At 41.4% G+C, this 25,087-nt stretch overlaps 1 protein-coding gene across 24 annotated transcripts in view; it reads left to right on the top strand.

Annotated features, from left to right (window-relative positions):
- The window catches only part of RBFOX1 (RNA binding fox-1 homolog 1), a 2,073,113-nt gene that overhangs the window by 1,271,497 nt on the left and 776,529 nt on the right, over positions 1–25,087 (top strand). The window lies entirely within an intron of this gene.

Genomic DNA, 25,087 nt, shown 5'->3' with positions numbered 1-25,087 from the left:
TCTCCCCCATTGTCTTCCCCTTCCAACTTGCCCTTTCTCTGATAGTAAATAAAGCCTGGCTTTTTTCAACAAGAACATAGTATCTTCTCCTGTTCTTTTTTACCCATTGTGGTAGTTGGAGCAATAAATTTTCTTGCTTTTTTTTTTTTTTTTTTTTTTTTTTTTTTTGCCTGAGCAATACATTTTCAGAAACCAAGCTGGGAAGGAGGGCATTATCTTTAGTGGGTTTGGGAGGAGAAAAACTGAATATTCATGTACTAATAATATTTCCTTGCTAATAATATAAACTATATAAGATACCATCTAGCATCTTGGAGAAGTATATGGCTCACAAAAATGACCCATCCAAGAACCAGTTAGAAGATTCAGATGATTTAGAATAGAATTAATTAGAAAGAGATTACTATAGAATTGTCAAGGTCACAATATATGATGATAATTAGTGAATTAATTATTTGGATGCTCTTCTGTAGCTAGTATTTGTTTTAAAGGTTTTTATGAGTACTTTTCTTTCCTGAAAGCCATTATAAAGGTTTATATTAGCCTGATGGTATTGCATACTTAGTTAAATATTATTCAGAAAGCCAGTATTTTGAAAGGTAGAATGGGAAACTGTCCCATGCTAAGGAAAATCCAGAAAGATTATAGTGCTCTAAAAATGCATTTGCATTCTTTTCAAATTCATATGCTAACATGAGTTTCAGAAAATTTTTGCAGGGTCTATTCTGAAGAGTAAATAAAACCATTTGTATGTGTTCACCCCCTTCGGTAGTGATAGTCTTTGAAAAAAAAAGTCATTGTTAAGGAATCTGTGTTTGTTCCCTGCAAATGTTGTCATGCTATTGTTTTCTTTGTTTGTTTCTTTGTTTTTTGACATATCCCTTGTTCTCATAGAACCAAATTTGATGGTGATTTGTGTTAGAATGGTAAAGTTTGTATTAATGAGACAATCTTTTTGTAACTTGTATTATCATAAAAGCATCTCTATAACTTGATGGTGTGTGTGTGTGTGTGTGTGTGTGTGTGTGTGTGTGTGTGTGTGTGTGTGTTCAATGAAGCACTGGTTACTATGTGAGAAATGAATTTAAAAAGTGGACAGAAAGACCAGTCAGAGTCTATTACAGTAGTTCAAACAAGAAGTAATGTCTTATTACCTGGGTAGCTCAGTCAGTTAAGCATCAGATTCTTGATTTTGGCTCAGGTCATGATCTCAGGGTTTGTGAGATCAAGACCTATATTGGGCTCTGACTGCACGAACCCGGGGGAGCCTGCTTGGGTTTCTTTCTCTCCCTCCATCTCTGCCCCTCCCCTGCTCGCTCTCTGTCTCTCAAAATAAATAAACATTTAAAAAAAAGTGATGCCATCTTTGACTAAGGTGTTGGGAGTGAGGGAGAAAAGTGAATTGAGAGCAGATTGAACAAATCTAAGGCATACCATCAAGACAAATTGAGGATCAATTTGTAAAGGGGCATTTGTGGAAAGAGGAATCTAAGATGACTTTTGACCTTCTGGTGTGTTTGAATGAGTAGTGGTGCCATTCACCGAAATGGGAAATTCTGGAAGAACACTGAGGTTGAGTTTGGGGTTTGGGCCACAAGTTCATGCACTCATTAATTGCTCTGAATTTTCCCCACATATGACGTTGAGATACGTCCACCATCCTGAGTATGGCTACTCCACTGAGGTGTCAGGTGGCTTCCAACAGGTAGTCTCTACATCCTCCTGATGCTTCTTTCAGAATTGCTTTACCTCTTTTTCTCTCCCTCCTTGCTACTATTATCTTAGCCCTGATTGCCTTCTGTTTCTGTCTACATTACTGAAGTAGCCTTTTAATTCTCCTTTTGCAGGAGTGCTTTCCTAAAAGCTATGGAAGTAGTCTTCCTTTTCTTCGGGTGAATAAACTACATCCCCATGAGCTTACCCCATGCTTCTCCAATGAGTATCTGTCAGGCTGAAAGGACAACAGCATTGCTTTTCTCTGAGATTCTTGAGGGGAGGCTGTTGTGGACACTCAGTAAATATTGCTTGATGGGGAATGATTACCAAATGCATCATCCCATTTTGGAATTAGTGGGTTTTGTTGTTATTTTGATTTAATTGAAAATTTTGAAGATAATACATTCATGTAGATCTAATTTCTAACCCCTGCCCTCAAGGATGCCCATTTATCTTTCCAAAGACAAACACTCTTAACTCTGTTTGCATCTTTTCCAAGACATAAGATAGAGAATTTCCAAGATATAGAAAATCGTTCACTTGCAGTATGTAGTAAGGCAAGTGAATCAGATTGTAAAATAGTTAGTAGTAAACAATGTCAGATACTCCCAAACCAAAGGAATAAAAGAATCTAACGTATATTTCCCCTAATCACTAGGAACTGTGCAAGACACTTTCTTCATGACCACTTGTCTAATTAGTACACTGGGCATTATTTTATAAGAGGTTGAGGACACGGGGAGGAAGTAGAGAAAGTAACACCGAGGTCCGTCTCGCTCCAGAACTCATTCTGTTCCACATCTGCATCAGAGAGTGTGATTCATACAGAAGGCAGAGGTTAGTAGGTTTCTGTGCCCCTAAGACTTTATTCTGTTGTATATAAAGCCTTAAACCAAAAGTGGCATGCACCTTGGTACAGAATTGCTACCCCATCAGAAGTCCTTAGGAACATAGTGCAGAACAAACTGAAATTTGAGAAGTTTAGATGAGATTTGTAGGGCTGTAGCGAAAGAGTTTTGCATTGTCTCTGAATTGGTCATTCTCAGCGACAGAGTCATTTATGAGATGGGGGCAATCATAGAAAGCAGTGGCTTTTAAAAAATACTTTAGCTGCCAAAAATCTCATTCCAATTCTCTGGAAGAGTGCTGTCGTACCAAGTGTAATTCACCAGCCCAGTGCCTTTCTGGAAGTTGTGAAATTGGAGAGTTGCTTTTGTCTAAATGAATAAACACCACCAAGATGAGCCGACCAGCTTGTCCTCAGTTGAGCTTGATATGATCAGACATCCAGAGCTTCTTCCCCTGGTTGTGTCTCTGAGATCTCTCTCTCTTTCCTCTTTTTTTTTTCTCTCCATCTTTCTCTTTCTCAGCTTCTCTTCTTTTAATAATGGAATATGGTCAGCTCTGAGGGAGTCCCAGGAAAAGAAATAGGTGTCTATCTTTTCTTCCTTGACAGTATTAATTTCCCATCATGGTAACTAACAGAAAATATGCCCTTTATATACATAATTAGGGATTATGGATCCATCACCCTCATTGGCATATTTGTGTCTGTCCATACAACTTAAATAGATTTGTTTTTGTGTTTAGCTCTCCAGAAAATAGCCTTCCCTCCTTTTTCTTTTAAGCTTTTTTATTTGTTTTCAGAGAGAAAGAGAGAGTCCATGTGTACGTGCATAAGCATGTAAGTGGGGCAGGGACAGAGAGAGAGAGGGACAGAGAGAGAATCCCAAGCAGGCTTCATACTGCCAACACAGAGACCGATTGGGGGCTCAAACCCAAAAACAATGAGATCATGACCTGAGCCAAAACCAGGAGTCTGACGTTCAACTGACTGAGCCACATAGGCACCCTCTTCGTTATATTTAAAATTATTTTTTTATTTTGGAGAAGTTATCTCTCCACCACCTTGGGCTCCAAATGGACCTGTCAGTGAAGATTTCTGAGAAGATGAATAGTTTCCCTGGGGCCATGCACATAGCTTTTGTGTGTTTCCTTGACCAAGTATGGTGATGAGGTGGGCATGAAAACTAAACCTGGCCACTTGTTCTTTCCCCCTTGGGATCCTGACTCTTTAGAAGAATGGTTAATTAATGATGAAGCAATGGTATTTATTTCTGCATTAATGTACTCATGTATGACCTGTCGTTCTGTAACTATCCCATATGCTGCCTGTAAATCCATTCCACCCCTTTTAGAAGTTAACCCATTACAAGTTATATTGCTTGCAGCCATAGGATTAGCAAATAATTCACTACATCTCACTCCAAAATGGATTTAAATAATTTCTATAAGTACTATAACATATACACAGAACGAATTAGGATGACATTGTAACGCAAAAATACCAGAGTACTTCTCCCTGGGATGCTGTGGCTGAGACACTTATACTGGAAACAAAATTTTACTGAGTGACGTAACTTTTACTGAGGACTCCCAACTCTGGGAGAAGTGGTACTGGGGTTTGGAAAAGAATTGCACAGAGCTGCTTTTGCAGGAATTGACTTAGGGTAGGAAAAGCCTGAGATATCACTAAAGTGAATAAAAGAGAAAAAAAGATGAGGAGTAGATTTATCATTCAACTCTATGATTATAGAATTGGACCCAATGATGTTGGACAAGATGATGAATGGTATTGGATAAAATCTCTTCTTTTAATATGATTAGGTTTTAGCTGGGTAACATTTAAAATTTTTATCTTTTATTAAATGGTATAGAATAGGAATATTTCATTAAATAGAGTATTTTTTCTCCCCATGAATATCATAGATTTTCCACTTGTTCAGTTTAGGAGAAAAAGGTATGTAAGTGATTATGTAGCTAGTCCTCATAAGGTTCCAAAATTAGCAAGGCCTTTTATAGTTTGGGGAAGATTAACAACCTGGGTATTAACATTTAAAAGACATGGGAGAAATTACTGAAACAGGTTGCAGACCAGAATTTCCTGTATATATTTGTTCTTCTCAACATGAATGGAGTCAGCCGTGGTACTTCTGCAAACAAATCATGCATTACAAGTTTGCTGCTTTTTTTTTTTTTCCTGTATTGATATATAAGTTTTGTTTCATCAGTCTCCATATGAGGTAGCCTTTATGAAGAACATACTGTCAAAGCAAAGTCATTGAAAATTAATTAATGACTTTTCAATGTAAGCCCTCATGGGATAAATTATTTTCCCTCCTGTTAGAATGAATGCCTGTAAATATTAAGAAACTCCTTGCATTTCCTGTTTTGTTTGGAAGTGTGTTCACAATGGATGCTTCTCCTGTTGGTAGTATATACTGGCAGGACCTCAGAAATGACAATGTGGAAAGCAATGTGCTGGTTTGCACTTAAAAGTTTTGGCTCCATTTTTAATGCCCAGATTTTGTCTGCATATTTTAGGAACAAGTATTAGCCCAGTCCTACCTGGAGATTTAGTGGCTGGTCCCTCCTTTGTGCATCCTGCTTTTACCAGAGAAGGTTTCCCAATCTGGGTCATGGAAGACAGGGCACAACAAAATGGCAGAAAATCTCTGCGTTCTTGGCCAGTCATGTCAGAGTTAAGATGTTTCCAGAAGTCCTTATTGTCTTTCTTTTGAGACTGGAACAGTAGGGAAGGAAAAGAGGAATTTAAAAGGTTCTCTCTCTCCATTCTCTTTTTTGTTGGATATTTTATAAAATTGTATTTCAGAAAGGTGACACAATGTCATGCAGACAAACAATGCTGAGATCTGTGAAAAAAAACTATAATTTTTTTCACTCTTATTTAAAAAAATGCAACATACGTGTCCAGGCCCTACCATTTTATGGCTAAAAATTAAGTCACAATTATTTTATATACCAAAATTATGATTGTGGAAAAAATCATTGGTTTATTACTAAAAAGCAAGCTTCCATGGTCCCCAAAGAAGTATCCAAATTATGCCTGGCAGTCTTCTGAAAGGGTGTGTCACTTATGCCCACATTCCATGTATCGAATACCTCCTTTGCTAGCTTCTTTTTTTTAAAAAAAATTTTTTTTTCAACGTTTATTTATTTTTGGGACAGACAGAGACAGAGCATGAACGGGGGAGGGGCAAAGAGAGAGGGAGACACAGAATCGGAAACAGGCTCCAGGCTCTGAGCCATCAGCCCAGAGCCTGACGCGGGGCTCAAACTCACGGACCGTGAGATCGTGACCTGGCTGAAGTCGGACGCTTAACCGACTGCGCCACCCAGGCGCCCCCTCCTTTGCTAGCTTCTAATTGACCACGCCTACATAACTGCATCCAGGGCTCACCATTGCCACGTATCTTTAGAACTCTGTTGTACACTCCCAGATGCCATCTTTGTTTTGCTTTTTAATTAAAAATATTTTTAATGTTTATTTATTTTGAGGGAGAGAGAGAGTGCGAGCAGCGAGGGGCAGAGAAAGAAGGAGACACAGAATCTGAGACAGGCCCCAGGCTCTGACCTGTCAGCACAGAGCCTGACATGCAGCTCAAAAACCCATGAACCCTGAGATCATGACCTGAGCGGAAGTAGAAAGCTCAACTGACTGAGTCACCCAGGCGCCCCCCAGATGTCACCTTTGGATGCTCCCTGTGGCTCTAGTTTTGGGCCCCCAGACACTGCTTAGGTTTTCTTTAGAGAGACAGAAAACTGTCGTCTCTCCATCTCTATGCTATCATTTGTCACCTTGCCCCCAAATTAGTTTTGCCTGTGTTGATACTAAGTTGATCTTTCATCTTTTGCATCTAAACCCCTCTATCCACAGGTGGCTCCAAATCAATGGAAGGAACTGAGCAGGGAGTAGATGCGATTTCCATTCCATTTTCAATGTCTTCATCATCTTTGCGAGCCCCAAACTCCCACTCCCTATCAAAATCATCTCCCTCCTTCTCTAGTAATAAAATAAAACCTTCTGAGCATGTCAAGGGTAGTAAGCACAGGCAGAGTTTGGGAAAGAACATTCTGGAAGGAGTGCAGAAAAGGGCAGAGCAAGGAGGTGTTTGTACTCTCAAGGCCTCCATTTCAGCTCAGCCAAAGCCCCTTGTTATGTAAAGAAGAGAAATAATGGCCCAGACTGGTTGCATTTCCTCCCTGAAGTTACCCAGCAAATTATTAACCACTAACACTCTCATCTTGGTAATGGCAATATCTGAGGTGCGGTTCAGTGATCTATACAAGGGGAAATTAGATTCAAACAAACATAACAACTTGTCCTGGAGTGAAAAGCAGATGTATAATTTCTCTCATTTGTCCCTACTTTATTTAATAGCCCACATAGGGAGCTTATTTAAAAGTACAAAACAACAACACACCAAACCGGCCAATATTATGAGAAGATCTCATTGAATCATCAACATAATAGCAATTATTATTTTCTTCTGTGATGTAATAACCTAGAGGGAAAATCAGGGTTGGGGTGGTGAGCTAAATAAATGAGTCAGAATTGTCCTTTTGTGCTCTTTAAGTTGGAAGCAAGGAAGTTATTTAAGGTAGAATTTGTGGTCACATCCTGTGTTCTTTCTTCTTTTCTGTGACATTGTTTTCCATGTTTTTATTCAGTAACTAACTCTTGAATACCTACTATGCTGGGTGATGAGTGCAGACTAAGGAGCACATTAGACAGGGTCTCTGGCTTCACAGAGCTTGGATTCTAATGTGGGGGGTGTTAGGGGACAGGATTATATAAGTAAATTCAATAATTGGCATTTTTAATATGTGCTGTGAAGGGAAGTTACATTGGGGCCATGAGAGCAGAAACCAGAGATGATTGGGGCACCTGGCTGGCACAGTTGGTGGAGCATGTGACTACTGGCTTTGTAGGTTCTAGCCCCATGTTGGGGATAGATGATGGGGTTTGATGGGGATAGATGATGGGGTTAGATGGTGGGGTTTGATGGGGATAGATGATGGGGTTAGATGATGGGCTTTGATGGGGAAAGATGATGGGGTTAAACGGGGATAGACGATGAGGTTAGATGGGGATGGATGACGGGGATTGATGATGGGGTTTGATGAAGATAGATGATGGGGACAGATGATGAGGTTAGATGATGGGGTTAGATGGTCAGGAAGAGCTGTACTGAGGTTGTGAAGAGTGACTCACTATGGAGTTGGGGGAGGTAAAGGCAAAAGGAAGGCCTCCAGAAGGACTTTGATATGGTAGAGAGGACTCCTTAAGTTACCTGAGGTCTTGGTACTGTTAAGCTAAGATTGTTTTCCCTCTAGTAAGGCATTAACATTAAGACAGTAGGGGGTTGCTGGAGATATGTTATAGTCTATATTTGCTTCAAGTATTTGTCAATGGGCTGCAGGTTATAAAGAAATTTAATTTTACTTGCCATTTCCTTTTTGCCTTTGTTCCCCACATCACTATGGAGGGGAGGAGATATTAGAGCTCCAGGAAACTGAATCCATAGGTTTCTGGAGATTAGGCAATTGATAAGATTGCCTTTTTCTTGTAATTTACTAAGACATTTGTAAACTGGTGAGACTCATATCCTGTATGAATGTGATCTCTATCAGTTAACTGTTTCCTTTCCTTTCCTTTCCTTTCCTTTCCTTTCCTTTCCTTTCCTTTCCTTTCCTTTCCTTTTTTCCTTTTTTCCTTTTTTCCTTTTTTCTTTTTTTCCTTTTTCCTTTCCTTTGTACTTGGGCAGCCAGGAGTGCCTGAGGAATACCACACATATCCCACGTGGGGGAAGGGGGGACAGGTATACTAGCTTGTGTTTTGCCCTCTACTTGTCTTATGCTCCCTCATCAGTAGAGATTACTTTAAAGTTTTTTTGTTTTTGTTTTAATCTTGAAAGAAAGAAAGAAAGAAAGAAAGAAAGAAAGAAAGAAAGAAAGAAACCAGAGAGGATGGATGCAAATGCAGGGAGTTTTTCTTAAGGAATTGATATTTTTGAGGAGATATCTGAAGGCTCACTAGGTTAAATTGGGAGACTTTCAGGAAGGGAGAGCAGGATCTGAAAAGGTCTTGGAAACCTGAGACATTAAGGCCACAGCATGGGAGTTGCAGGGCCACTCAGGTTCTTGGGTTGTGTCCTATTAACAGGGAATCCATAGAAAGATATTAAGTAAATGAGTGCTGGGTCTCTGCATCTTTGAGCCATCAGTCCAGTAAACTCTGTGGCAGGCATTGTGCAGTCTCTATCCGTACAATAGCACATTGAATCCTCCTACAAATGGGTAAGCTGCATATTGGAGGCATTAAGTGATTTCCTCAAGGCTACCCACTTATGACTTGCCACAGGCAAGATTCACACCAGGTCAGCAGCCATTATTCTGTGTTGCTTCTAGTGCTAAGAAAAGCTCTCCTATTGTTTGTAGCCAAACCTCATTCTAATTCTAATTACCTAATATTCTGCTCTTAATAATACTTCAAGAGGAAAAAAATTCAATCATCACCAAATATGTCAATGCTGTGTCTATGCCAATGGATGTAATTAGAGAAGAATAATTTCATTCCATTCGTGCCAAGGGCAATGTTGAGCCTTTGGAAATAAAATGCTTGAAGATCTTCAGATCTAGAATCTTAGCAATATTAAGATTGGGAAGTACTTTAGGGAGAAGGGTTCCTTTCTGAGTATTGTGCCACTTTAAAAGAATCATAGCATCTCTGTCTGTTGAAAAAGTCTTCTAAAAAAAAGAAAGAAGGAAGGAAAGGAGGAAGGAAGCCTTCTAGATAGAAGTCAGTTTTTGGGTTTTGTTGGTTCAAGACTGGCCCTAGTTTATCCTCACACATTTTTTTATCCACTGATGAACTGGACTTCAAATCTCAGTGGCTCTGGCTTTAGAAGGAGGTCCTAGCTCTCGGGAAGAAAGCTTTGAGGTGGCAAGGTACGTACATACTGTTGAGTAGGGATTCTGAGCAAAGACTGACCTGTTGAGTGGATCTGTAATACATCAAACTGTCCACATGATTGAAGGCAAGGAACTTTGTTCCCAGAGATTTTAAAGTGAAAACAGACGCCCAGGTAACACATTTCTGACCGCCTTAATCTGTCATAACTTCAAACACACTTAACCAGAACACCTCTTTCATGTAGGAGGGTGCTGCTTAGCTGTCAGCTATAGGCATCACCTTCTTGTATGTCTCACGATGGAAATAATTCAATTTTAAAACTTACTTTGGAGTAGACCCCACTGAAGGTTGGTGCTCTAAGCACAATTCTAGTGTATGAGTTTTTTTTTTTAATTTTTTTTTTTTATTTCTGGATATAGAAATTTTATAGTTGACAATTACTTCAGTATTCGTAAGGTACTCTTTGGATATGATTCATATCAGACAACAGGGGCCGTGCCCTCTCTGAGGTTTTGCCTCATACCCCATTCCTGCACCACCTGCCAAGAATCTTACTGTGTCTCATTATTGTGCTTTAAAATTAGTTGACCCGGTTTTAAAATTTTTTTTTTTTTCAACGTTTATTTATTTTTGGGACAGAGAGAGACAGAGCATGAACGGGCGAGGGGCAGAGAGAGAGTGAGACACAGAATCGGAAACAGGCTCCAGGCTCCGAGCCATCAGCCCAGAGCCCGACGCGGGGCTCGAACTCACAGACCGCGAGATCGTGACCTGGCTGAAGTCGGACGCTTAACCGACTGCGCCACCCAGGCGCCCCAGTTGACCCGGTTTTAAATCCAGCTCTGCCATTCTGCTAAATGATCTTGGAACAGTTGCTAACCCTCTTGTCTGTTTTCTTGTCTCCATAATGGGAATAAATATATCTTAGATGTCCAGGTATATTTGTTTTATGCTTGCAAAATTTTCATCATTTCCTCTCTTTCTGACCTTTGCCATGTTCTTCTCACTGGAGTACCAGACATATATCTCTTGTCTTTATTTATGCTGGTCTTGGTCATTTGACTTCATTTGACCAATGCAATGTTAGAAGACATTGTGAGAAATAAACCCACTACCCCAATAAAAGGCAGGACATGGAGACTCAGAGCATAGTGAAGCAAGGCTTTAATCAAATTTCTTGCAAGAGCTGTTGTCTGATTGACAGGCATGCTCGGGTCAGGTACAGCAGACAGTTTATCTCCTAGCGTGCAAGTGACTCCCTGGTTCCTCATTGGCTGAGTACTGCAGATATTACAGCCTTACCTGGAAGTCACCTATGCTCATGTAAAGCAAAAAGTAGTCTGAATGGAACAAACGTACATTCCTTGAGGTGATGCAGAAACTTGTGTTCTTAGGCACCTGCTCATTGTAAATCCTGTGAAAAATAAGCCCATGAAATGAAGAGGGGAAGAAGAACCAGGAAGTGAAATGTCTAAGGGTTTGGGACTCTCCATTGTGTGTGTATGTTGGCAGAGGTTTCGGGGGAGTGTACCTATTTCCAGTAGATTGTAAACCTACTGTTAACTAGACAGCACAGCTTTTATTTGGTATTTCTGAAAATGAATCATCTCATTTACTTCTCACAGACATGATATAAGCAGAAGCCCTAGAAGTGCTGTGCAGTTGGGTTTATCCTCATGTATTTCTTTGATCACTCTCAGAATAATGGTCTCTAGATAGTCCACCTGCCCCAGGTGTTTTGGGATCTGACCTCAACCCATATCACAATAAAGATCCAAACACAGTCTAGTTCAGCCAAACTGCAGCTGACCCACAGATACAGCAATATCTATAAAAATGCTTATTGTTGAACACCATTGAGAGGTTTTAGATTGGTTTGCTCGCATATATGTGACATAATGCAGGTTGTTGTGATATTTAAATTCCAGTTTTCTTTTCTTCTCCAACATTACTATATACTTTTATTTTACCCAATACAACGTGTGTCGTTTGGCCTTTGTGATGGACCACTATTGCCTTTCATTCCCAGCTTCTGTTTTACCTTCTTCTTGGGAGATACTTCATTTTTTCTCTCTGAAGAACTCCTCTCCTGCACTGTCATTCTGTGTCATCAGGTGGACTCAACTTCAGGGGCAAGCATGAGAGCCTTTCCTCCTCACTTGGCCCAGGAGTGTGTGACCCACGCTAGTCCAATCAGACTGACTTTCAGGAATTTACAAGGAGATCTTGGGAAAGAGATTTTATTTCCTCCAGAGATGCTGAGCTGGCAGAATGAAAGTCTGGGATTTCTAGTAGCTACCTCTCTGGTGTGACAGGCACCTATCTGAGAAGAAAGCCACCACGGAAGACAACAGAAAGAAGACATGGAGACAGGCAGACACTTCGTACATTATTGTATAAGCCACTTGAATCAGCTGTGTCTGAATCCAACCATCCATAGACTTACAGTTTGATGATCCAAGAAACTATGTTTCGGGTGTGGTCAGTTTTTATTGACTCTTGTACACGTATGAGTCCTGACATTCGTTTATTTCACTAGAGACATTATTTTCCTTCTTGTGGTTGGCAGTCTTGTCTCACTTAGCTAAACACAAAGCTTGTGTTCCCCAGTGGAAATGACATAGTCCCTTGTACATAGTGGGTGCTCACTTACATTTGAATTATTGATTAAATGAGTAAATATATTGGTCAATAGTAGACACACAGAAGTTACCATGGCTGTGTGGTTTGTTTGAACACTTATTTCAGTTATTTGGGGTATACACCTACGAATGGGATTGTGGAGTCATGTGGTCACACTATGTTGAACTCTTGGAAGAACTGCTTGACTGTCTTCTACAGCCTTGATGTTTGGTTTGATTGTTTCTACTAGTTTGGGGTTTATGGTTCTTGGCTAGCATACCTTTTATGTGGCCAGATAGGGCAGCATGGATGTATCTGATGAAGAAGGGGTCACCAAACTGAGGGCACTACCAGCTGAGTGATTCTCTGTGTAGCCACTGGAGGAGATTGGCAGGGAAGGGGAAGATGGCAGTAGAATGGGGCTCCCGTCAGGCTCAGAGTGCAGGCAATGTTGAGCGAGGGAAGGACCAGTGGATGGATGACAGTCCGTTTGGAATGCTGGTGTGGCAGACTTAGCCTGAAGATCCATGGTCCGTAGTTCTGCTTTCTGCCTTTCCCAGTCCATCACCATTATTCTTTCTTGGCCACATGCATTCTTCAATGCCTGTTGACTCTCAGCCATCCTGTGGTCTGTTACTGTCACTTGCAAGAATTTGGCTGTCAGGGAGGATGCCAGCAGGCCTTTTATTTTTTTTTTTTTTTTTTTTTTTTTTTTAAATTTTTTTTCAACGTTTATTTATTTTTGGGACAGAGAGAGACAGAGCATGAGCGGGGGAGGGGCAGAGAGAGAGGGAGACACAGAATCGGAAACAGGCTCCAGGCTCCGAGCCATCAGCCCAGAGCCCGACGCGGGGCTCGAACTCACGGACCGCGAGATCGTGACCTGGCTGAAGTCGGACGCTTAACCGACTGCGCCATCCAGGCGCCCCCAGGCCTTTTAAAAGCCACTGCAAACTTTCATTGCTAACTTGTAACTTGGAGGAACTTTGAGAGAAGGGTTATAAATAAAACGCATGCATCAATCTGGGTTTCGCAACAGGAATGCAATTCCACTTCGTGGCTAGAGATAAAACATGTCTTGCCGTGCACAGTGAGCTCTTCGCCGTGCTTGCATTTTATTTCCCATCACAATCTAAGTTATGGCAGATGAAGCTGCTCATAAGGTATGAGGTTATACAACCCCATGCTAATTCACACTTAAAATTATGGTGTGTTTTTTAAAGGTCCAAGTGCTGCTTTTTTTTTTTTTTCCTGGAAATTAAGGCTTGGAGGAAGGGAGAGGGGTGAAAAGACCCCCACGGGACAGAAGGGAGTATGGTCTGACTCTGCAACTAGGTCATGCCTTTGAAAACAGTGTCTGAGTCTTAGATCTCTTTGTGCCTTAAAATGCTGGCAGAGTCAGCCACACAAAGGGCATGCATTAGTATTAATGAGTGTGCTGCTGCTGCTACCTAAAAGTGTTCTGATAAACGTTAGAATTCATAGCCAAGAAACCAATGATTCCCTAATATTCAACTTGTAGACACTTTGTTCAGTGCTTTGTATGCATTATTCTGATTTCATGTTCATAATCATTATGTGATTTTACTACTATTATTTCCATGTTACAGATGGGAAACTGAGCATCGAGGGGTAGTGGTTATTTTGTCAAGCTTTTGGCTGGTCAAAGACAGGACCAGCATTTGGCCCCAGGATGGGCAGGGACCTAGGTTTAACCACCTGTCTTCATCCTGCCCTCCCCACCCACCTCAGATTACCCATAAGGGAGTATTCTATGTCTCTTCTTTGTCTGTATATCTTCCCTTCTCCCCCTTGCTTTTGAATTTCCCTATTCTTGATTTCTTAGGGTCAGTAGAAGCCATTATTGTTCCTTTTCTTCATTCACATGTGTATGTTTACTCTTTCAGTCAGTCGATGTTTTGAATAACTATTAAGTATCAAGCACTGTTGTAGTTGCTGCAGTTGCAGAAATGGATGATAGGACACCCCTGGCTTTGGAAACAGTCAGAGAAATATAGAGTTCTGTGTTGTGGACAGGAGTTGAGATCATGGCAGGATACTACAGAAAGGAGCACACTGAAGGTATGCCAAGTCAGTCAGGGCAAGGAGCAGCATCCTGGAAGAGGTGGCATCTGGGGTGGCATCTGGTCTGCATCCTAAGGGTAAGGAGCTGGCCATGTGAATGAAAGCAAGGATAAATTGTGTAGTTCTCTTTCATCTGGATGTCCAAATCTTTGCTACATTTTTCATTTTAAAGTAATAGAATGGGGGGGGGGGGTGCGGCACCTGGGTGGCTCAGTCAGTTAAGCATCCGACTTCAGCTCGGGTCACGATCTCACGGTTGGAGAGTTCGGGCCCCACATCAGGCTCGCTGCTGTCAGCCCAGAGCCCCCTTTAGATTCCTGTCCTACTTTTTCTCTGCCTCTCCCCAAGTGGCGCTCTCTCTCTCTCTCTCTCTCTCTCTCTCTCTCTCTCTGTCTCAAAAATAAACAAACATTAAGAAAAGTAATAGAATTGTTAGAATAAAGTTTAAAAATATAAATAGTTGTCTTACTAATAAGGCTCACGATGTCACTTTGCTTTAAACACAAAGTGGCGATTTGTAGTAAATTCTGGGTTTTGTTTTGTTTTTTTTTTCATTAATGTATGAAACACATCTCTGTTTTTGTTAATAACCATCGTAACAAATAATAATAAAAGTCTGTAGGTTAAAGTTGCCTTGTTTTGCCAGCATAGTACTGACAAGAGAACATGGCTCAGGTCCCTGTCAAAGGAAACTCCCCTTTGGATTCCCCCGAACCACCCACTACCTCGAAAAGAATCTCTCTCGTATTTACTCTTTGTTTTGCCTTGCTTGAAAAATTTCGCTTCAGCATTTTTTTTAACCTTCTCCTAAAGAAAGCATTGAAACAATTAATATGATTTTTGTAAGCTTTGTAATAATATTCCAAAAGTAATATGTGTGGGTTATATAGAGAAACTGTTAACTGTTCAGAAGTGAAAGTTAAAAAGTGATATTGTCCTTTGTTTCTTCTCTTTTCGCGGAGGTAAAACCGTCAGCAGCAAATTTAAGTGCATCCTAGATCTGGGTTTCTCAGCCTCACTCCTGCACTACTGACATTTGGACTCAGATAACTGTGTGTTGTGGGGGCCTGTTGAGTGTATTGTAGGTTGTTTAACAGCACCCCTGGGCCCCACCCACTAGGTTCCCGTAGCACCTCCTACTCACCCTAGCTGTGACAACCAAAAATACCTCCAGACATTGCAGAACATCCCCTGGGGGCAAAATTGTCCCTGTTGGAAACTACTATTTTTTTGTAGTTGTAGATGTTTTAAAACACACTCATAAAATGCAAGAATCAATGCAAAAGTCAGAAATTATTGGGTGTTTGTAGGGTGATGAGGGAAAGTAATTATCGGAAAAGTTATGTGCTTAGGACGGGCAAGTTGAGACCACAAAGGATTCTTGCTCTTGGAATAGTCTGTTTTGATAGGAAAGGTCCAAATACTGGCATATGTAAAGCATTTTATAATTCCATTTTTCTCTTCCTTTTTAAAATTGCACAATCATTCCCCAGTTAGTATTTATTCACTGTATTCCTGCAGAGCACATGAGTCCTCGATTGAGAACACAGGGAAAGAAACTGCAAGAGAGCAAGGTAGGGGGGCAGTTGATGCGAAGAGAAGAGAATGTAACAGGAATCAGGAAGACGATGGCCGCTAAATACGAGGGGTTGGGGGAGCCCCAGATGGTCGAGGCAGTCACAGTGATCCTACTCTGGAACTCTGATTTGCAATCCAGAGCAGGACTTTGAGATCAGTGGGGAGCTCTCTGATATAGACACCCCCTACTTGCTGTGTACTTCAACTTGACCGCTTTGTCTCATGTCTGCCCATCCTGTTTTTCTCACCAGGGGAGGACAGGGGTAATCTCACCATATCAGATTGTAAAGATTGAGTCCATCAGGTTAGTGCATGTAAAATGACTCATAGTAATTGCTCACTAATTGTTAGCTGTTTTATTATCACTTGAGTACTTCCCATTGGTTGTTGTGAGGTTTCCAGATGGGAAGAGGCCTTGCACATTGCCTGGCATAGTGTAAAGCATTCAATAAATGGTTGTGCTGGGCTATTCTCTCTCTCCCCCTCCCCCTCCCCCTCTCTTTTTGTCCCTCTTCCTGCCTTTTCTTCTTCTCTTTTTTCTTTTTCTCTCTCCTTTGCTACAAGCCTCAGAGCTCAGGGAAAGAGAGAACTAACCCTAAGACCACACGATTTATTTTTCTCACGCTCATTTCTGTTTTAATAATTATCATATTGACTCTGAATTTATTACACTACAAGAATGACTTTATGTGGAATCTCATGAATTTAAACATTAATGTAAGATAAATTAGTTTTAAATTGAATTCCTCGAATGCAATGGAATGTGTTTCCGTATGATGAATAAGGAATTTTCCAAATAAAATCTAAATCTCTGATGTTCCATTTTTGAGCAGGTGGAAGAAATATGTGGGGATATTTGATAAGGTTAAAATATGATTGCTCTGCATGCTATAAACTAACTTTTTAGTTTGGGGAGAAAGCAGTCTGGGGCCAGAGTTAAGTAGATAAAATGTGAAGATTTCTCTGGACATGCTTATTAGTTACCTCCAGTTTAATACCAGTCACGTTAAGATACAATACCCTTCTAAAGAGGACACTGTTTGTTTTAACATTTTAAAATTAGTCTATTCCCTTGTTACAGGTTAATTAGAACAATACAAAACAAAAACCCTAGGATCTGCTTTAATCCTATTTTCTCTGAAAGCGCTTCCTTTCAATATGAACTCCAAAGGCCTGAAAATGCTCTTCAAGGCAGGCCAAAAAGCAAGTGGTCACAGATGAAGAAAGTAAATCCATTAAAGAAGAAATGGGAAAACGTGTTCTGCCCCTTATCAGACCCAGAATTATCAGTGAGCGAGAAGTGCTTATGGGGAAGGAAGAGAAGTTTTGCTCAGTTCATGGAGGCCTCTGTATGGTGACAGCCAGTGACTTCCTGAGTATTATTTGTCACGCTTCAGCAGGGTGATCTTTTCAAAGCCCAAGTGTGACCATGCCACTCCCCTGCTTTCCAAGGCCTTCCAGATAAAGGCAAAACCCCTCACTCAGCCTGCAAGGCTCTGAACACCTCACTCCCAGCGTCATTCTTCACTACACGCCGCCTCCCCCCGATCCTTCACCTGGATTGAGATCCCTTTTGGTCTCCAAGGGCCATCTCCCTTCCCAACAGAGCGCATCTGCATAGGCTGAGCCCCCACATCTCTACTGTCTCTTTCACCCTCACCTGGTAAGGCTTCCCTAGTGTTTGGATCCCAGGTAAACTTCTGCTTCTTCAGTAATGCCTGCCCTGAAACCCCAGGCCATGTCAGGCCCCACTGTCATCCCTCATGGAGCATTGGGCTCCTCTCCTGGGTGGCCATAATTTCAGTTGTAATTTTACATGTATTTCAAAGCAGTTTTGATTAATACCTTTGTTTTTTATCCAGTACACTATGTGCTTCATCGGGGACAAATCTTGTCTGCGTTTTGCTCATCGATCCCTCCCCACTGTATAGCTTACTACTGACACACTATAGACGCTTGAGAAGATGAATAGGAGACTCTCAACTATGCTGATCTAAACACCCAGCAGAGAAGAGGAGTGGGTGCATGGGGCATGGGACAGAAACCAGAAAGTAGTGTAGCTTGAGGAGGAAGGGCAGTGACTCACAGATGGGATTCTAGTACTGCCCCTTGGCCCTTGGAGAGTCTTCATTTGTAATTGTCCAGTGAATGGAAAAAACCAAAGAAATGGTAGGTGTCATCTTGCCCAAAAGAGGAAACCATTTAAAAGGAAGTTAATGAAATGCAGTCAGAAAAAAAGAAAAAAAAATGCATTAAAGAAAGAGAAACCTGACCAATTCCACTTCTAGGAGTTTAATCAACATGAATACATACACAAGGGAGCAAGAATATATGAGGAAGTAAATTCACTGTGAAGCTAAAAGGCCATCAGTGCATTGCCTATGTACCTTTCACTTCATCCATACAGTGAAATACTACTCTACCATTAAAAAGAATAAGATTAATTTATGGGTACTAATATGAAAAGTATTCTCTTTGCTAATGAAAGCAGATATTTGCAAGACCATGTATGTGCTATAAATATATTTTCTTAAACAGTGTTATAGACCTGGGGCACCTGGGCGGCTCAGTCAGTTGAGTGTCTGACATCGGCTCGGGTCATGATCTCATGGTTGGTGGGTTCTAGCCCCACGTCGGGCTCTGTGCTGACAGCTCGGAGCCTGGAGCCTCCTTCAGATTCTGTGTCTCTGTCTCTTTCTGTCCTTCCCCCATTCATGCTCTGTCTCTCTGTGTCTCTCAAAAATGAATAAAAGTTAAAAATTATTAAAAAAAAAACGAATGTTATAGACCTCAGTGTCTAAAAAGAGATTATGTGTGCATTGTAATGTGCACAATGGGGAAAGTCTAAAATGATATACAGCTGTTATTGCTGGTCAGTTCCTAGAATAAAGGTTATGAGGGGGACACTCCACTCTTCATTTTCCTATTTTTATATGAATTTTAATAACTAACAAAGTGTGATCATACCCTGATGAAGAAATATGTCATAGAAACTCTAGTTTTGAAAGACATTTGGGAATGTCTGTGGAGACATTTTGGTGTATCACACTGGAGGATGGGGTGGGTGCTACTGGCTTCCGATGGGTAGGGACCAGGAATTCTGCTCAACATCCTACAATGCATAGGGCAGCCCTTGTAACAGAGTTCTCTTCGCCAAAACGTCAACAGTGCAGACGTTGAGAAACTGCTGTCTGCGGACTCCCCGCTCTTCCTGTTCTGATCATCTTTGGAGGATGAGTTCCTTCAAAGTGATGGTAAGGGATGGAAAGAGTCATTGAGGTAAAGGCTGCCATGACTACACAGCACTCAGGCGACTCTGGTAGCTCTGCTGCTTCCTTTGTCCCCTGGGGAGCAGAATCATCTTAGTGGAGAACCATTGGCATAGAAGATGCTTTCCCACTGCTCGTGTTTCTAGGATCTCCATCCCAGGATTTCTACGGCATTTTCTTCATTTCTCTTCCTTTTTAGCTACCAGGAAAAACTGGTAAGGCAGCGTTTTGTGGATCCAGAGATCTTTTAATTGTAGCACCTAAGAAATTCTCCAAATGTAGGTGCTGTATAGCCCTTTGATTTACCTAAACCTTTCCCCGGTGTGTCTCACCATCTGCCTCTAGTCAAATTTATCTCAAACTCAATCTTACAGTAGAGCGGGCAGATCCATAATGCTCCACTGTCACTGTGATTCGCTTTATTTGCAGTAGTCCTGCTTGTTATAATTTCATTAGCACTGTTGGCGGTGGGAAATGAGAGAGGAGCCAGTACAGTTTAGTCTTACTTTAAATCTTGGTTAAGTTTCACTAGAATTTAAGTATATTCTCAGCTCACCCAAGTCTTGCGGTCCAAGATGTAAAAATTCACAGACTGTCTTTTCTTAGATTCCATGGCTTTTCCCAGTGCCATGCTGGATGATCCACATTCTCTGGATTTTACTGAGTTAACATATTTCAATTCTATTATCTAAGCGTAAAACAGAAATACCCTGAAACATATTTAACCATGTAATTATGCCCATGCAAATCCTCTAAATCAAATGCCTATTATATACTTTTTTAATGTAGCCTAATATATTTCCCTTATCAATAAGAGATTGATACAAGAGATTTACCCTCTTGATCATTACATCCAGAGTGGGGTGAGCGGTTAATACAATTATGTGAGTAAGCCAGGGAAATTACTTTTCACTCTGAGTCAGGGTTGCGGAGATTGTCCTCACATGGAGGAATGTGAAGCATTTTTTTATACAAAGATGATAACTAGCAACTCAGTTCCATTATTCATGACTTTTATCCCTTTCATTCATCTCTTGGGTTTGAAAAGAGCTGTTTCTTTGGGCAATGTTTTCATTCCATTTCCACATCTTTGGGAAGAGGGGACAGTAGGTCTAACAAGACCCAGAACTTGGGGAGTTTTATAATCATCTAGATGTGAGTGCTGAGGGAGCATCATTTATGCCGTGAAGGGACTAGGAAAAGCAAAGTCTTACTCCTAAAAGAGAACCTAACACTCTATAAAAGAGGGTGGAATAAAATAGCTGTGGTAAAAACGGGAAGATTTTGCTAATCCACAGGATGGTGTCACTAATTAAATAAGGCGCTTGGGAATTAATTGACAGTCTGCCCTTAAGAATATAATCACATAGTAATCAAGCATTTGTAGACAAAACTTAATGCTATTTGTTATGTGAGAATAAACCTTTTCCCTGATACTTCAAAGCCAGGGATTTGACTTTGTTCCTGAATTCACCTCCAGAAATGAATATACTGTATTTGTGTGTGAGGAACCCACGTGAATAAATAAGTAGGAGTTTCTGAGGGGAACAACACAGTGGGATTTATCTTGAAAAGAGCAATTGCAGACATATGTCATATGTCATTACCGGAGAGTTGGCGACAGTATTATTCATTATGTGGTTTCAGAGTGTTCTAAATTAGAGAAATGGATTATTGGAAGTGGATGATTTCCCCAGATTGCTGCTTAATAGTGACTAAGGGGTCTGCATTACTCATATTTGCAATGAAAATGGTGCCAAAACCCAGCAGTGGTTGACTGCAATAAAATGTAAGGCCTGTTGGGTATTATCTTGAGATGCTGCCTAATTTTATGCCTCTTGCTTAGTATAAATGTCCTGGGGTCTCAGAGGTTGGGGTGCTTGCAGAAACAGCTCATGGAATGAAGGTCTCCAAGCTATTTACCTCTTTGCTTCTTCCTGCTTCTTCTCCGCCCTGAATGCATACGGCTGTAATTATTTTACCAACTAAAAATAAGTTTCTCCGTTTGCCATGTTCCATCACTGAAAAGTGTCTATCTTTGCAGCTTCTGTATCAATTCCTCCTGTTTTGAGTTGCCAGGCTTCCATCTGAAATGAGCAGCCTGGCTGCAGTGTCCATTCATTCATTCAGTAACTAAAGTCCCAACCAAATGTCAAGTCCTGTCCTAGACCCTGACTATGGAGTGGTAAGCAAACTCGTGTCCTTGCCTCTCCATCCCCCAGGGCTTTCAGTCTCCTGGGGAGACAGATATTAAACATAAAGTCACACCAGTCTGTGTGTAATTCCTGCTTACCTGCTGAGTGGTACCTGCTTACCACTTACTACTCTCTAGTTCACTATGCTCCAGATATACCAGTCTCCTTTCTCTTATTTGAATATTCTATCTAAGCCAATTTGTGCCACCGGGCCTTTGCACTCATTCCTCTCTTCCTGGAAAGCTTCCCCATGGCTGCCTCCTGTGAATCCTTCAAGACTTACTTTAACTGACACCTTCCTTGACTATCCAGTCTAGAATGGCACCCTTCCAGTCATCCTGATTATTTCCTTCACTGCCCTTATAAGTCTGTCATTATCCTGCTGGTTTACAGATGTGTTGTCTGTTTCCCTCTAGAAGGGGTACATCACAGGGACAGAGGTTTTGTCTTCCTCGTATTGTACCATCAGCCCTTAGAATGGAATGAGTGCTCAGTCAACATTGGCTGTTGATGGACACAGCTGCCAGCCGTGACAAGTGTGATGAGACGAAAACCCCAGCTGCCGTGGAAAATTATAATGGAAAGACCTAATTCAGAAGTAGGGTGCAGGGAACACCTCTGTGAAGGATTGATGTCTGCGTGGATGGGCATGTTGGAATGGATAGAAGATAGAGGAAGAAGTAATGATGCAGAGGCACAGCCTGAGAGGGAAGAAGCTTGGCACATTCAATGAATTGACAGACGAGTATGTCTGGAGCTCAAAGAGTGAGGGAACAGGGGTGCAAGAAGGCATGGAGAGGTTTGGACACTGGTTAGCCCTTGGAGGAATTTAAAGGATTGGAGAGACATAACCCTTTAACTATTTTAAGAAAATCTCTCTTTGGCTATTGTGAACAGACTAGTCTGAGGGAGGGAGAGTGAAGGATGCCTAGAGCTTGGCCTGGCACAGAGCAAATGCTCCACAAGTACCTGTGAATGAATGAATTGATGAATGTGAGGAGGTCGGTAGGAGGCAGTTTGTTCTTAAATCTTGATAGAAAGGGTTTTATTTTGTTTGGGATTGTGAGGCAAGGGGAGGATGCTGTCCCCCATCATTCTAAGTAATATCTAAAGCTGGGCATCCTCTTTATTTGACCTGAGACTATTAGGAAAACACTTCCATGTATCACTCAGGTATCCTTGCCTTCCAGACCCATTCTTAAAGGGTCTTTCTGGTCTGTCTGGCCTTGTCCACCTGGAAGCCAAAGCTGATTTTTGTCAGCTGACTTTAAAAGCCCAACCTCTCCGGTAGAGATGGCTCTATCTCCAAGCAATATGGACCAGGTTCCACAAACACAGTCTGTGGTGGTGGGTTCTTTTCTTCCCCTTTCTAAGTTTCCAAAGTTCAAAGCAAACCATGTTGCAGGCATGCACTCTTCTGTATTACATTCTACATAATCAGGAGAAGAAAGGGATCGGGTTGGTGTTCAAGTGATACATGCTTCAGTAGCAAACTTCCACATCTCACTGCCTTCACATAATGCCAGTAGAAGTCTCCTTACCTGTAGCTCAAGATGGGTGTTCCTGATGGTTGGGCAGCTCCACTCTGTGAAATGATACAGGACCCCAGGCTTCTTCCATCTGTGGCTCAGCCATCGTGGTTGCCCAGGATGGGAAGGATCACCTGGACCAAGCCTAACACTGTAAAGAGCGGCCCCTCTACTTCTATTCCACTGGCCAAGAGCAGTCACATGGCCACACCCGCTGCAGTGTCTGTGTGGGAAGATGGAAAACACAGGCTCTTTCCCTCCCAGAAAAGGAAACCTGCCTAGGAACAGGTAGCCAAGCTCTGCCACCCAGCACCCTCCAGAAATGTGGGAGAACCACAAATTTCTCTCGTACAGTTTATAATATGTAATGACTGAACTATACCTGATAAAACATGACTATGTTAGGCATTTTTGTTTCCTCATTAATTCTGGAAGAAAAGACCTTGTTCCACAGTTCTGCCTTCCCCATCCTCTCTTTAGCATCTGCTTTATAAACAATGGAATAGTTAAGGATTTCAGCTCTACAGCCAAATTAAGAGAAGGCCAACTTTGAAGTTAGGGACTAAAACACACAGTAAGAGAAGCAACCAGAAACCCCATAGGGTTTTAACCTTGTTTTGCCACATCTCCCAGCAGACTCCTGATTTGTTTGAAGATTCTGCTCAGCTCGTTTCAGAGGTATCTTGACGTCTCTGTCACTTTAAACCTTTTTTTTCGATGTGAGCTAGTCTTGGGATGTGACCAGACTGGCACTTCCAAATGGGAACCTTTGGTGCCTGGAGAAGTTAGATCTGCTTTCAACACTCTCAAGGCTCAGCCTAAGGGATGTCTCTTCCATGAAGTTCTTCCAGATTTTCTCTCAACCTCTTCCAGATATAACAGATTGTTTCTTTCTTCTGTCCCTAATTTATCCTGTGTGGCCTTCCACGATGGCTCATCTGCTCCTGTAATACAGTTCTTTGTGCTTGTTTCTTAATTAAAATTATAGCACCTGAAGCGCCTGAGTGGCTCAGTTGGTTAAGTGTTTGACTTCAGCTCAGGTCATGATCTCACAGTTCTTGGGTTCGATCCCCGTGTCAGGCTCTGTGCTGATAGCGTGGAGCCTGGAGCCTGCTTTGAGTTCTGTGTTTCCTTCTCTCTCTGCCCCTCCCTCCCCACCCCCTCAAAAATAAAGAAGAGTTAAAAAAAAACTATAGCACCCATTCATTGCAAAGCATTTAGAAATTAAAGATTGTTTTTTTTGGGCGAGGCACAACACAGCCATGTTTATTTTGGCAGAAGAACATAGCTGCAAATAGTAACAAAAATTGCCATTAGTTTGTTTTCTTTTTTTTAAGTAAGGGTATCTGCTACCTGTTCCCTTTCCACTTGAGCACTAGATTTTTTTTTAATATGAATTTTATTGTCAAATTGGTTTCCATACAACACCCAGTGCTCATCCCAACAGGTGCCCTCCTCAATACCCATCACCCACCCACCTCTCCCTCCCACCTCCCATCAACCCTCAGTTTGTTCTCAGTTTTTAAGAGTCTCTCATGTTCTGGCTCCCTCCATCTCTAACCTCTTTTTTTTTTCCTTCCCCTCTCCCATGGTCTTCTGTTAAGTTTCTCAGGATCCACATAAGAGTGAAAACATGGTATCTGTCTTTCTCTGTATGACTTGTTTCACTTAGCATAACACTCTCCAGTTCCATCCATGTTGCTACAAAGGGCCATATTTCATTCTTTCTCATTGCCACGTAGTATTCCATTGTGTATATAAACCACAATTTCTTTATCCATTCATCAGTTGATGGACATTTAGGCTCTTTCCATAATTTGGCTATTGTTGAGAGTGCTGCTATAAACATTGGGGTACAAGTGCCCCTATGCATCAGGGACTCCTGTATCTCTTGGGTAAATTCCTAGCAGTAATATCACTAGGTCATAGGGTAGATCTATTTTTAATATTTTGAGGAATCTCCACACTGTTTTCCAGAGCGGCCGCACGCACCAGTTTGCATTCCCACCAACAGTGCAAGAGGGTTCCCGTTTCTCTACATTCTCACCAGCGTCTATAGTCTCCTGATTTGTTCATTTTAGCCACTCTGACTGGCATGAGGTGGTATCTGAGTGTGGTTTTGATTTGTATTTCCCTGATGAGGAGCGACGTTCAGCATCTTTTCATGTGCCTGTTGGCCATCTTCTTTAGAGAAGTGTCTATTCATGTTTTCTGCCCATTTCTTCACTGGGTTATTTATTTTTAGGGTGTGGAGTTTGGTGAGTTCCTTATAGATTTTGGATAGAAATTAAAGATTTTTAAGAAAGCAAGTGAAAA

Source organism: Puma concolor, chromosome E3, assembly GCF_028749965.1.
Source record: "Puma concolor isolate L17-30 chromosome E3, mPumCon1.1.hap2, whole genome shotgun sequence".
Lineage (NCBI taxonomy): Eukaryota > Metazoa > Chordata > Mammalia > Carnivora > Felidae > Puma > Puma concolor.
Note: the sequence above shows the minus strand (reverse complement) of the source record. Positions and strands in the feature narration are given on the sequence as shown.